We start from the raw sequence: 13,752 nt of genomic DNA on the forward strand, positions 1-13,752 counted from the left end.
AAGTAGAAGAAGATGAATTAAAATCTAGATCTAAGAACTAAACCTAATCTTAATCCTAATCTCTAGAAACTAACTCTAACTACTAAACTAAGCTAAACTAAACTAATGGTAACTAACATCCTCATCCCTCTTCAATCCTTGGCTTAAATAGCATCAGAAATGAGTTGGATTGGGCCCACAAGGCTTCTAAAATTGCTGGCCACGAGTTGCATTAAGTGGATCATGTGCCACCATCGGCGCATCCGCGTACCGTGCGCGTGCGCACCCCTATGCACGATGCAACTATGAAAAATCTTATATCATTTCGAAGCCCCAGATGTTAGCTTTCCAACCCAACTAGAACCGCATCATTTGGACCTCTGTAGCTCAAGTTATGGCCGATTAAGTGCGAAGAGGTCGGCTTGACAGCTTTTGCGATTCCTTCATTTCTTCATGAATTCTACATTTTTACATGCTTTTCCTTTATTCCCTTTATCCAATCTTTGCCTCCTAAATCTGAAATCACTTAACAAACATATCAAGGCATCTAATGGAATCAAAGGTAAATTAAATTTAGCTATTTTAAGACCTAAAAAGCATGTTTTCACTCTTAAGCACAATTAAAGGAGAAGTTATAAAACCATGCTATTTCATTGGATAAATGTGGGTAAAAGGTGATAAAATCCCCTAAATTTAACACAAGATAAATCCTACAAATGGGGTTTATCAGAACCAAATATGAGGCTTACCAGTGAAATTGTTCGGATAGAAAGGTAGAGCTCGATGCACTGAGCACGTGGCTGCGAACGGTGCGGCGATTGGAGCCCGGACGGAGGAGTTATGGTGGATCAAAGGTTGTGAGGGTTGAGAGCTCCTCCTCCCTTCCCTAATTCTGTTTGTGTTCGCTGCATGCAATGGGGAAGAAAGAGAGCTGCTATTTTGTTTAAATGTTTGGGTTCGGGTGGACCCACGGGCTCGATTTGGGTCCTGGTTCAACCGGTTTGGCCCTTCCGGTCCAACTTTGGGCCAAATTATCGATATTGATATCAAAATTCTCGTTTTGACGAGTTCTATCTTATTTTGATATTAGTTTTGCATTTTTAACTTTCCTACTAAAAATTCAAATTATTGACCAATTATTTACCGATTTTAGCGGGGTTTACAGAACTCCACCCCTTCTCCATTTTCTCTTGTTCTATATTCACGATTTTAATATCTGAACTCTATTTATTTCAAATTCTGTTATATCAAGTTAATTGATTAGTTAGTAGAGTTTAGTTAGTTTAATTTTCAGTTTTAGTGGATTTAGGTGGTTAGGATATGTTAGAATAGGTCAGATTAGGCTTTGAGATGGGTGAAACTATTGGATTATTAAACTGTTTACTTATTCTTGCTGTTGATTTTGTTTGGAAAATGCTTGATTATATTAATGATGATTGACCTGTTTGTATGTTACCCTAATAATGATTGAATAAATTAACATGTTGATAAGGTTTGATGGTTATTTGGTTTAATTTGGATGGAACCCTTTAAGGGTGGCTAAATCCAAATTTTAGGGGAGACTTTGTCGAAATTTTTATAAAATTTTCATTGAAATGAAAAAATTAAAATTATGTTTTTGAAATTGTTATAATTATTTATTTGGTTGCTATATTTTTATTCAATTGTTAATTTTAATAATTATTTATTGGTGTTAGTTTATTTTCTTGATTTTGTTAATTTGGTATTATGATAAATATGTATAGCATTTACAAGAGAACTATATATGTATATATTCATTTTGGTTCTTATGAAAGAAGATTTTCTCCTTTGCAATTATATGTTTATTGTTCTATAGGCACTTGTTAGTTTGCTAACGAGCCAAGTCACTTATCCATTCTAATTTAATTATTTTGTAACTAAAACACAATGTAATTTTCCTTTTTTTTTAATTTATTATACTAAAACACTTTGAAAATTATTTGTTATTTATTGAGTTTTTTCTTATATTATTATCTATTGGTGTTTGTTATGTTATTAATATATTATTACTAAATTTGTTGTACAGACATGACGATAGGTAGCAGAGGTAGGTCAAATGGGTCACGTAGTCGTGGTTGAGGACGGGCTTCCACCGAATCCCCCAGGCTGCCTAGCCATTGACCTCGACCCCGGCTACCCCGTTGACCCTTGTGACACCATAGTTAGGTCCATCAAACCAACAATTTATCATGCTCTCAAACCTAAACTGGGCGCCTCCTTCTGCCACGCCCCCTGTAGATACAGCGATGACGTCGACGGAGCCCGCAATTGGTGATTCCTTCAATGCTTCTGAGTAGAATGCCCCTCTACACTAGCCGTCATCCAGCTGAAAATTTGGCCCGATAGTATGCAATCATGAGTTTAATTTTTTAATATTAACTTTTCTTATCTTAAGTTTGCTTATCTTAAGTTTGCTTATGTTAAGTTTGTTTGTGTTAAGTTTGTTTATCTTTTGTGTTTGTTAATGTGAAGTTTTTTCTTTGACAGGTTTGCACCAGACTACCAATGCTTGCCCACAGGAGATATCTGAGGTCATTAAGTCCATATATGACTAATGCGTGGATTAATGTTGATGGCTGGAATTTACATCCCTCAAAATTTTGATCATGAGTCCGTTCTTTTGGCAAGAGCACCAAAATTATCGTCAAGTAATAACCCACAGTGGAGTGGGATCGTATTCATAGAGATTGGTAGATTTGAGCAATTTTAATCAATTGGTGAATTAGTCAAGCTGAGCAACATAGAGTATGATTGCAGAATTGTAAATGAACAGGAAAGTAAATGACTCAAAGGTAAAGAGAAGCAGTAAAGTGCATAAAAGGAAATGGCAATAATGTAAAGTGCAGAATCATAAATGACTTAATTGTAAATGAGAGTGGGGATTAACAGAATTGTAAAGAAAGCTATAAAGAATGTGGAAGATAAGAATATGGGAGTTCATTGAGATTAGGAGATGTTATTCTCTTTTGATTAAATCCAGCTCATCTCATCTTCAATCATGCAACTCATTGACCTCTTGGCAATCATGATTGATTGAGCCCCAATCCCTTGGTGGCTCAATCTCTCAAATCTTGATAATCAGCCAATTCCTTGGTCTAATTGCTCATGAAGAGAGATATGCTTGGTCCCTGATTATACCATACATTCTTGTAGATCCAGAATAGAGGGTGGATTATATGTCACCATATCGAATCATCAAAACCCAGATCTACTCAAATGTGAAAAGAAATTTCAAGTATGGTTCCATGTTTCCTTTTCCAAGGTTCCCATGAAACCTATTTTGCATTCAACCTCTTTCCCAAGATGATTGAATACTAGCATTAAAACGAAATTCTTTCTAGCAAATGAAAAAGAAGATGAAGAGAAGAAGAAATTCACTATCATTAATCCATCAAGTACAACAGAGCTCCCTCTCCCAATGAGAGGAAATTTAGCTACTCATAGCTTAGAGAAAAGTACAAGAGATGGAAGAGATGATGTGAAAGTAAATCTAACTTTGCTTTAACAAAACTACTCTCCAACCCCTTTCTCAATACTCTCAGGGGTTATTTATACTACTCCTAGCACTGAAATAAAGAAAATACAAAAGAGGAAAAGAAAATTACAATTAAAGGGAAAGAAAACCCAATAAACATGACCTTCCAGCTTGGCGCGTGATAGAAGCTTGAGTGGCGTGCCACGCCCAGCCTCCAATTTGGCTTGGCGTGCCATGCCCAGCTCTCAAGTGGCATGCCCCCATGTGTTGGTATCCCTGGCGTGCCACACCTTCGATCCCAAGTGGCACGTCCAGGGTCTTCTCAAGCTTTGGTTAGCCTGGCGTGCCACGCCTTCGAGCCTAAGTGGCATGCCCAGGCTTTTGTTGGGTCTTTGTTAGCCTGCCGTGCCACGCCTTCGATCCCAAGTGGCATGCCCAGGCCTTTATCTTCCTCTTCTCCTTTCTGGAATGTTGAACTAACATGGCACGCCCAGGGTTTGGCGTGCCATGCCCCTTGTATGTGCTTCACTCCCTGTTCTGAAAAATAGAGCTGGCGTGCCACGCCCATTGTTCTTCATGCTCCAGTAACTGGCGTGCCACACCCAGCATTCAAGGGGCACGCCCAGATGATCAATGAGGGTTGGCATGCCATGCCTTGGTATTCAAGTGGCACGCCTAAGTGAGGATGAGAGACTGGCGTGCCACGCCTTCGATCTCAAGTGGCACGCCCAACTTTTCTTGCCCTTTTCTAGCATTGGCGTGCCATGCCTGGATGCTCAAGTGCCACGCCCAAGTGATGGTTGGGAGCTGGCATGCTACACCTTCAATATCAAGTGGCACGCCCAACGTTACTTGGCCTTCTCTAGCATTGGCGTGCCACGCTTGGATCTTCAAGTGGCACGCCGAAGTGATGGTTGGGAGCTAGCATGCCATGCTTTCGAGATCAAGTGGCACGCCTGTAATGGTTAATGGTTCTGGCGTGCCATGCCCTTCTTGTGGCTTCTAGCATTGCTCTCTGGAAAATTGTACTTGCGTGCCACGCCCAGCTCCTGGTGTGCCACGCCCATGTACTTTCATGGCGTTTGCTCTAAGTGGGACGCTAGTTTCACATGCCCAGCTCTGTTTTGTTGTTTTCTTCTCTTTTTGTTGCACTTTTCACCTGAATTTCAGCACTAACCCATTTCAAAGCAATATACCATAATATTCATCAATTAGCTCATGAATTTCAATGATCAAATGAGTTTATGCTCTTTTATGGCCATTTTTGGACAAGAAAAAAGGGTAAATGATGCAAGTCATCACAACACCAAACTTAAGCTTTGCTTGTCCCAAGCAAATCAATGTGAGTAGTCTTTAATTGAATAGAGACTTGACCTTAGAGATAAGCATTCACTACCAAGATAGGGTTAAGTCTTAACTCATGCATGAACCTTAATGATTGATGTCACAATGAACTCCTAGACTCTCGAGGATTCTTCCAAGTAATTGCCTTAGGTTCCCTTTCTATTGATTATCACGTTGAAGTAGCAAGGATTGTTCCTTCTTCTTTAGTTGTTCTTTCATTTACAATTCTCTTTTTCTCTTCTTTATTGACCACAACTCTAAATGTTTTGTCTCAAGACGACCCTTTAAGTTAGGCTTTCAATTAGCACTCCTAAACCAGTTGGCTTTAGGGTACTAAGTGTTGAAATACCCCTAAGAATTTACTTGCCCAGGTCTCTTTTCTTGACACATCTTCACCACAAGCATCTACTAGGATATCTAACTCTTTTGAGCTTATTTAGGTTTCTGTCCATCCTAGTAGTTGATGCTCAGAGCCTTGGGTCTTTGTTGCTTACTACTTCTTGGTTTTATGGATTTTCAAGGGACACCCTTATCCTCTACTTGTCATACCCTTCAAGTCTAATTGCTTATCATGACTTAAAAATTTTTCTAGCTCATCCAGAGTCTTATACTCAAGTCCTTATCTCTTGATATTGAATGGTCTTACTTTGTCTTAGACTCTTTTACTCTTTGTTTTTGCACAACTCACAATAGACTCTTAAGGAAACAAACTATTCTTTTATTGATGACTATGAGACTTCAAACATCATTGCACTTTCTTTCTTGAAAACATAAAGGACTCATAAAAGACTTCAGGACATAAGGAAACTAAGCATTAATCATAAACTATCCAAACATTGCAACTTATTATTGAACAGAAATTTAAAACATAAGGAAAACTAAACAGAATTTTTAGAATTATAAGAATGTCAACCATGTGACTTAACAACCTTTGAGTAGCTTCAGTTCATTGGCCCTTTTCCCTTGTCCTTCTTTTTGGAAGGGGAGGAGTCATCACCATTCTTCTTGGAGGATCCCTCTTGTGCCTTTGTGTCCTTGGGTTTCCAAAATCCTAGCCTTCTCATGTAGGATTTTTCATCCTCCTTATGTTTAGCCAAAATTTCCTCCTGTCTCGTGCTTAGCTCTTCCATTCCTTGCATGAATGTTGGGTATCCTGGGTTCAAGGCAGCCACAGCATTACACAAGTGATTTAGCTTCACTTGTGTGTTGATATCATATTGCCTTCTTGAAATGGTTCTAGCATCATAAAGATGCCTGAAATCAGCAAGGTTCCTCTGATGCCATTTGTTTTGCTCTACTATTTTGTTGAGTGCACCTTGCATTTCACCCCATTCAGACTGTTCTTGCTGCTCCGTCAATTGCTGCATACTTCCTTGGAGTTGTTGTATGTTCTCACTCATGTGGTTCCATTGTTGTTGTTGTTCCTTGAGTTGGTTGACATCTTCTCTCAGATGGTGTATGTCCCCTTTCATTTGTTGTATGTCTCCTTGCAATTGTTCCCAATTAACACCTTCAAAAAATTATTGGTAATGGTGGTATGGTGGTGGTTGAAGTGCTAGGTGAAGTGGTTGATCTTCAGCCCATTCTTCTTGTTGAGGTTGCCCTTGTGGTTCATGAGCATGAGTTCTATGCTCCCTGGCCCTTTGAAGTGAGTTAACAGCTAGCACCTTGGCCATCTTCTTGGCAGTTATAGGCTTGTCTTGCTCCACTAGCACCTAGTCAATGATCTTTTCAACCCCTGCCTCATAACACAGCCTTTGAATTATGCTGGGAAATGGCAATCTTGAGCTGTCTTTGGTACTTTTCAGTATTTTGTTGATGTTGTTGGCAATCATCTCCCCAATATTGACATTTTCTCCCTTCATTATGTTGTATATGAGCACAGCTCTTTCTTTAGTTACCTCTCAAGTGTTGGATGTGGGAATTAGAGACCTTCTCACAAAGTCTAGCCAACCTCTATATTAGGGGCTCAAATCTCATCTCCTCAACTGGTTGGGTCTCCCATCCTTGTCATTGGTCCATTGTACATTTAGCACGTAGATCTCATTGAGGATTTCATCAAATCCTGGGTCCTGTTGCTTTATCCTTTCTTCATAACTCCGGGTGGAGTTTGTTTGTTTTACCATAAACATTCTGTCTATGTTGGCGGGGCTATTGATGATAGGATTCGTACCGGTTCAGAATTTCACTCTAGAAAAGAGAATGTCTTCATCGGTAGTATAGTCCAAACCGGCAATTTAAATCGCAAATATCAAAGTTTAAAATTTCTAATTAACCGAGAGTAATCAAACCTCGGGTTGTCTTCCCTAGGAACTAATGCCAATGATCGCACATGATTTTAGTTGTGAGAAGCAAAGGGGCGTTTTCAATGGTTTAAGCAAGCAATAAAGAGATAAAAGAACTAGACAAAATTGCAATTAATAAAGTAATAAAAGAACAAAGGAACTATGTATGTAATATAAACAAGTAATGCTATAAAGTGATGGAAAGATGATTCAAAACGTAAAAAAACCTTGACTTGGGATGAGTTATGGAATCCCTTCCTTGCCATAACCACAACTATGATAACTGTGATGGATTAATCTCACTAAGTCAACCCTTAACATCGGAGGATAAGTCAAGTGAGCATAGTTGTTATTAATCCACAAGTCCTAGCTAACTTACTAATTACCTTAGTAAAAAGCTAGCATTAGTGGAAACAATAACAACTAACAACCCAAGAATTATCACTAAATATTGGACATTATGGCTCTAGTAATCCATAAACTCATTTTCCCCAAGACAAGGGGTGGAAATTACCCCATAATCAAAATTGGCATTTCATCAAACACATAGAGGGCATAAACATAAAACATGGCAAATTTGGGAAATTGATGAAAGCTATGAACCTTAAATGCTCAAAATCAATAAAAGCAACTCAACAAACATATGAAAGCCATCAAATATCAAATTAAACAACTAGAAATCCAAAATTGCAAAGCAAAGTAAATATTGACAAGAGAAATGGAAATAAAGGAAAGTGTAGAACAAGTGGTATAATAAAAGAGAGAATTAAGGAAATAGTTACAATGAAATTGCTATAATCCAAAATCAAACTTGAAGTATAAAATGTTACAAACCCTAATTAAGAACCCTAAGAGAAAATTTCCTAATCTACACTACTCCTACTCCTACTATGTGTTTTTCCTATTCTAAGATGGCTCTCTTGATAAGTGTTGAATTCCCCTTGATATAGCACTCCAATTCAGCCTTCAAGCCTTCCAAAATGGGCTAAGAGGCCTCAGAAATTGCGAAGCATGTGTTTCATTAATAAAATCACATGCAGGGACCTGTGCGGATGCACAGATGTGTGTGTTTGCACACTTGGCTAAAAATCTTCCTGTGCGTATGCACAGGTACTTGTGCGCATGCACACGTCGCTGTGTGTGCTTTTCCTTGTTTTCTTCATGTGTTCTCCCTTCTACATGCTTTCTTCCACTTCTACAAACCCATTTTTGCCTCTAGGACCTGAAATCACTCAACAAACATATAACGACATTGAATGGAATAAAAGTAGGATTAAATTGCTTAATTTAAGCACAAAAATGCATGTTTTCACATTTAGGTTCAATTTATGGATCAAACACAAAAGTATGCTATTATGGTGCTTAAGTGTAGGTTTATGTGATGAAATCCACTCAAATTAAGCTAAAATATATGGGAAAATATGGACTCATCAATTCTCCCATACTTAAACAATAGCATGTCCTCATGTTAAACCAACAAGGAGAATGATCAAAAGGGAAACAACTTATTTAATTTAACTACCTATGTGCATGCAAGGATGTATATAATATATATATATCTATCTATCTATAATGTCCTATTTATTTGGTGAAAGCAACAATCAAATTCCTAGCAAGTGTATAGACATATAGGGCTAGGCAAAGAAATAACTCAATGTAATAAAAAATCTAAAGAATTGATTTGCTCATAAAAAATGAAGTAACTTGCAAGAATACATGACAAGAAGTATGGAAACATAAAGTTGAGTTATCGAACCCTCACTAGGTGTGTATACACTCTCAATGCTCCATGTTTAGGGTTTAATCACTCAAGCCTCCTCTAATCATGCTTTCAAAGAATTGTTTTTTATCTAACAATCAACAAGTATTTGATGTATGTATGCAAGTATCATGAGGTCTTTTAGAAGGTTGTAATGGGGTTGGGTAAGGGTAGGATGAGTATATGGCTAAGTGGAATAAATGATTGAATCTTTGATTAGCTCAAGTATCAAACTCAACCTATATCAATCAACCCACGAAAAAATATGCATTCTAACCACCCATTACTTCTTTTCACTCACATTCATGCCTTAGTTTCTATTCAAAACACATATGTATTTCTTATTCATTTTTTTTCTTTTTCTTTGGGATAACTTTTGTCCCAACTTATTACTATATTATTATTATTATTATTTTTCATTTCATTTTATTTTCTTTTCTACTTCTTTTTTTTCTATGACAAATGCATATGGTTAAAACAAATTGAAACATGAATGCACACCTATTTTTCCCAAATTTTCTTTTTCAATGCATATCCAATACAAACTTTTTCATTCACCACCAATGTTTTCTAAAAGTTCCCCTACACTTAAATGAAACACACTCTTTAACCTAAGCTAATCAAAGATGCAATTCAAGGTAATTCATGGTTTTCTGCTTAGGGTTGTGATGTGCTAACAATTAGAACAAAGGGGATTAAAAATCTCAAAGGGGTTAACAAAGGTAGATGCAAGAGTAGGTCCATATGGGTGAGTGGGTTTAATATAAAAATGGCCTCAATCATGCTAAATGCAATCACAACATCAAATATTGGAAATAAAAAATCAAGCAAAACCAAGATCACAATCATAGAAGGAGCGTAGCACAGAATGAACAAAAATAGTGGTTAAAATGTGTAACCACTCATTAAGGCTCAACAACTCACAAGGTTGCTTTGTTCTATCTCTCTTCTTTGTTCCATAAAAAAAAATCATTCATGCAAGTATAAAAATAGTTTTCCAAATCAATTCAATAGAATGCCCTTGAAACAAAATTCTTGGAAATCTTTGTTGTTTTTCACCAAAATTATTTCCTATATGTATGTATGTATGTGATGGATGCAATTTTTAAAATTTTTCCTAGTTCTCTCCTAATTTTCAACAAGCAAAAATTAACATGAACAATTAGAACAAAATTTATATATATATATATATTAACTAGAGTAAGGATGCAATAGTCAAAAATACTAACGAATATCTACAAGAAACATAATAAAAGAAAACAAAAAAATAAAGTGCAAAGTGTTCAGAAAAGAAAGTTTACGCCCCAAAAATGGTGAATCCTCCCCCACACTTAAGCGTTGCACGGTCCTTCGTGCACGAACACAATCCTGGGGGGGGTATCTCTCAAGAGCTCCACCTTCGGTTGGCGAATGCCGGTGCTCGGGTTGCATGGAAATTGCCAAGTCCTCCTCCTCTCCCGGCTCCTTGCCGTTATGTCTCATCCTCAAAAAGAGTGAATAAGGTATAATTAGGAATCATAGGGCAAGTAGCACAAAAGGGTAAAGGAGGGATCCAAACAAGCATCTAATTGAGGAAGCTTGCATAGTTGTGTGGTATGATAAAAAAAATTAGCCATGTGTATTCCAATTATGCGCGCGGTTGGAACACACACAACGGCCGGTTAAAATGGCATCCACACAATCAAAAAGTAATCATGAGTTCCTCAATTAAATGGCCTAAGATGCAAGCAATAAATGAGCATCAATTAAGGACAAGCAAACTTAGGTAACTACCACAAGAGTGAATTAAGTATATGATATTGGTTATTGAAATTGTGCAAGTGAAAGCGCAAAATCGATATAAGATAGCACAATAAACAACAACCAATCCATTAATGAAAAGGAAACCACTTATTCATCATGAAACAAAAGGAAAAAGTCACATGGTGAAGGTACTTGTTACAAAAAGTGATAAGCTTGATAAAAATCAAGTTCAGTCACTCAAACAAATGCAAAGCATTAACAAGAAGCAAGTACCGGACATGTGCTGAATTTAATATGAAAATCATGATGAACAAGTAATTTTAACTCAAATCACTTAGTTCAATGCACTTACATAATAGTTTCACCTAATATGCAACAAAATGTACATGTGCAAATCCAATTAGGTGATAGTAATTTAAGGCAAATACAAGTGCATCGATGAAATTCAATCAACAAGTAACTTGATCAACATTAAAGAGACACTTGCAACTTATTCAATTAACAAGCAAATAAGCCAAAACTAATATAACTATTAAAATGAAAATGAGATGTAATGAAAACTATGTAAAACAAGTAGAAAAACAGAGAAAAAAGTAACAAAAGAGAAAGATGGAAGGGTGGAAAGTGTGTTAGGGCTTAATTGGAAGTGCATTAAAAATTTTGCCCAAAACAGCACTTGTGCATACGCACAAGTATCTGTGCGTACGCACACCAGGAGAGATAGGGTGGGTGTGCGCTTGCACAGGTCGTGCGAACACTCTGGGCAGAAGGAGAAACAAGACGTGTGCATTCGCATGAACATGTGCACGCGCACAGGACACTTTTTTTCTTTTGTTTTTTTTTGAAGGATCATGTGTGCGTACGCACAAAGGATCATGCATCTGCACAGCTGCAAAAAAATGGATGGGGCGTTCACGCACACAAGCTGTGCAAGAGCTCCCACCAGAGGGAGTGCAAGAGCGTGTGCGTACGCACAACTGGGTGTGAACGCACAAGGTTCGCGAAAAGGGATTGTGTGCGTACGCACAGGATAGTGCAGACGCACAAGTCACAAAAAACAGAGCGGCGCGCACGCACAAGCTGTGCTGGCGCTGCGACCAGAGGGCATGTTAAGGAGTGTGCGGACGCACAAACTTGTGTGGCCGCACAGTTAGCAAAAAATTCAGATGTGTGCGCGTGCACAACATGGTGCGCACGTACAGATGCGCTGTTTCACAAATTTTTTCTTTTCAAAACTAAGGTAACAAGCCTTAGCACATCAACATATCAACCCTAAAACATTCAAAACATCACAAAATCATGATCCATATGCAAATTAACCTACTAAACTCAAAATTAAACTAATCCTAAGCTAACCAAGATAAACAAAAATGCAATTAACCAAGACTATAAACAAAGAGAAAGGGTAAGAAAGATGTTACCATGGTGGGGTGTCTCCCACCTAGCACTTTGGTTTATAGTCCTAAGTTGGACTTTTTGAGGAGACTCTTGCTAAGGTGGCTTGTGTTTCCACCCCTCCTTGAATCTCCATCCATGCTTGGTTCTTAAGGCTTCTCCAGGATCCCATGTCCTAGTTTCCCGTCCTCCTTCTTGTAGATTTCTATGCTCCAAGCCAGATGAACAAGTTCTCAATTGACCCTTGTAGTATCCCAACACTCTCCAAAAATCACCCAATTGTGCTTCACACTATGTTTGAGCTCCAACTCTTGAATTGATTTTTTTGAAGAGCCTTGGACTCAATTGGCAACCCAGACTCCTTTCTCTACCATGTACCAACCCAAGAAGGACCTTGAGTTGGTAATCCGTTTCCATGATAGCATATTGGTGAGGGCCAATGAAGCTCATAGGTGAAATTGCCACCCACTCAATATGTTCTTGGAACGGAATTGCTTCCTCACCAACTTCCCCTTCCCCATCACTCAAGTCATAGCCAAGAGGTTGTGAGAAGTCTACCTCCATGTCTCTCTCAAACTGAATGGGAAGAGGCTCATTAGGATCATTGAAGGGATTGACCAAGGAGGACAAAAAATCACTTATGATGGAATCCTCATTTTGATCAATCTCTCTCAACTCTTCCTCTCTCTCCTCCGGTTCACATACTTCACTTTCTCCCTTTTGTTGCACTTCAAGCTCTAACCCTTCTTCTTTCCCTTGTGGCTCTATGTTCTCCTCTTCACTACATGCATTAGTTGATCCTCCACATTCCTCAAGAGGAATGCCTTGATCTGATGAGTGTAGGAGAACTAAGCGGTTCACCGCTTCGGCTATGGTTGCCACGAATTACCGTTGTGTCCTACAGAATCCTTCTTGCTCTTGGAGAAACGCTTGAAGGTCTTAATGGTCTTGGGTCAAGGGTGGAAAATCATCACAATTAGGTAAGAAGGAAGGTTCATTGGTTAGGAAGAAGGTTAGATATGTGGGAGGTAGTTCATGTTGATGAGTATCTTGAGGTGGTGTGTAAGAAGATGTATGATGGTGGTGGTGTGGTGATTGAAAATACGGTGACTGAGGGTTATGCTGAGGGTAGAGGTCATATGTATATGGTGGTGGAGGTGTATAGTCATAGTGAAATCCACCATATCCTTGGTTTGGATATGCATATTGGGGAGGGTATAGTTCATTGTAATATGGAGGAGGTTGCTCCTCCCAAAATTGTTGCTCCAAACCCATGATGCAATCCACAATTGAAGTTATTAAACCCTACAAAATGATCAAAACCAAACTCCAAATCAAGAGGGTAATAACTCATAGAGAAAATGGAAAATAAAAACTAAAAACATCAAGTGACAAAAGAAATAAAATACTAATTATCAACAAAAGCAAACAAACAACCAAAAAGTATGTATTCACACTATTCACATATTTACAACAACCAAAACATAGCACTTATGACACTAGCTTTCCCGGGAGTATTTAGACTCACAGGTCATTCTCCCTAGGAACTAATGCCAATAAGTGCATACAATTTTGGTTGTGAGACGCAAAGGGGTTTTCAATGATTTAGAGCAAACAAAATAAAGGAATGAAAGAACTATGTCTGCAATATGAACAAGTAAAACACAAAATGAAGAAAAAGGTGGTTCAAAACATAAATAAAACATTGACTTGGGATGAGTTATGGAATCCCTTCCTTGCCATAACCATAA

Source organism: Arachis duranensis, chromosome 1 (genome assembly GCF_000817695.3).
Source record: "Arachis duranensis cultivar V14167 chromosome 1, aradu.V14167.gnm2.J7QH, whole genome shotgun sequence".
NCBI lineage: Eukaryota > Viridiplantae > Streptophyta > Magnoliopsida > Fabales > Fabaceae > Arachis > Arachis duranensis.